Genomic DNA, 1,759 nt, shown 5'->3' with positions numbered 1-1,759 from the left:
TGATTCCTGGCTCAGGAATCAACCTCATGTACCTAGGTGAGCCCCACCCTGCCTAGCTGCATCTCAAGCCCTACTGATGTCCACAGCCACCTACATAGCCACCAATCTGGACTCAGTGAATTCCTCTTCTGAATTTAGCTAATAATGTCCTGACTTCTCCCTGATTTCCTACTCCTGCCTTCTCCAATCCTTTCTCTTCACAGTCATTTTATTAAAACCCATTCATAGACTCAGCCTCTAAAGTGTGGCCAACCTACACTTCTTATCTAATCTGCCTTCTTATCCACTCTGCCTTCTTATCTAACCTCAGCTCCTTCTCTCTCTCCTCTCATCTAGCCATAAAAACAAGCCCTTTTTCTTTCTGGGGTCTAGCTTGCTGTTTCTTCTGCTGAGAACTCTTCTTCTACACAAGGAAGAGCTAAAGAGGTAATGGAGATGTCTGAGCTGAATGAAGAGGGAGCAAGCCATGAGGCAATGGAGGAGAAAGGACTCCAAGAAGAAGGAATAGCAGGAAGGAGGCCCTGAAGGAAGGAAGAGTGTGGCTGACATAAGGAGCAGTCAGAATAACTGAATAACTATGCCCTGAAGCAGGATGAGTGGACCAGTGAAAGGTACATGCTAAAATCCATGTAAAATTAGAAGATTTGTAATGTGTTTAGATTTTACTTTAATTTTTTTTTTTTTTTCTGTTCTGGGGATTGAACTCAGGGCCTACACCTTGAGCCATTCTGCCAGCCATTTTTGTGATTTTTTTTTCCAGACAGGGTCTCGCAAACTGTTTGCCGGGGCTGGCTTCAAACCTCAATCCTCCTCCTCCTGATCTCTGCCTCCTGAGTAGCTAGGATTATAAGCATGAGTCACAGGTGTCTGACTTTTACTTTAAATTTTAATGGGGCTTTTTAGAATCTGTATTTTGAAATGTTGGGTGGTTAAATGTTAAGTACTTGCTTAAAATGGTAGACATTGAAACTATCATGAAGACTCAGCTGGTGCACAGAGCTGATAACTGTGCTAGAACTTCTCCCAGAAACACAGACAATTCCCCAGAACTGGGGCGGAAATGCAGAATCCCAAGCTTACATTGGACTTAGGGTATAGCTCCGGGTAAAGTACTTGCCTGACCTGTGAAAGGCCCCAGGTTTGATCACCAGCAGAAAAAAAAAATGATAAGAGAAAAAAGAAAGAAAAGATGCTGTCTTCGGTAGCACATATACTAAAATTATAACAATACAGACAATATTAGCAAGGCCCCTGACAAAGGATGACATAAAAATTTGCGAAGCATTCCATATTTTTAAAAAAGAGAAGGGAAGGGGAAAGGGGAGAGGGAATAAGGGAAGGGACAACCTGTATCTTGATAAATTCCCCAGGTGATTTGTGAACACTAAAGCTTGAGAAGTGCTACCTAAGGCAGGGGGTTGAATTGGCTGCATTCTGGGGAACAATTTAAACAATTTAAAAACAAACAAACAAATGTTAGAAATGCCCTTCCTAAACATTGATCAAAGAAACACGTGGGAGTCGCTCAGCAAGGAAAAAGAGAAGTTTTACTTCTGCAAAAGGGTGCAGCCACAGTCCAGAGTTTGACAGGCAGAACACACTGAGAGTGGAGTCAGCTCAGTTTATCTTTCTCTGTCCCTAACCCTGATGGACGGGTTTGGGTTCACAATCTTTGCAATTGGTTACTTAGAAAAGGGGGCAAGTGGGGTAAGGGGGACCTCAAAGCAGGGATAACAAGAAAATTCTTTTGAGAAATATT

General features: G+C 42.5%; 1 non-coding gene across 1 annotated transcript; it reads left to right on the top strand.

Annotated features, from left to right (window-relative positions):
- The first annotated feature begins 1,189 nt into the window (after positions 1–1,189).
- LOC141423597 (U6 spliceosomal RNA) lies at positions 1,190–1,296 on the top strand. The gene has a single exon (XR_012448442.1). It is a non-coding gene; the product is annotated as a U6 spliceosomal RNA (small nuclear RNA).
- The last annotated feature ends 463 nt before the right edge of the window (positions 1,297–1,759 follow it).

This window comes from Castor canadensis, chromosome 5 (genome assembly GCF_047511655.1).
Source record: "Castor canadensis chromosome 5, mCasCan1.hap1v2, whole genome shotgun sequence".
NCBI lineage: Eukaryota > Metazoa > Chordata > Mammalia > Rodentia > Castoridae > Castor > Castor canadensis.
This window is presented reverse-complemented; position numbering and strand designations above follow the sequence as displayed.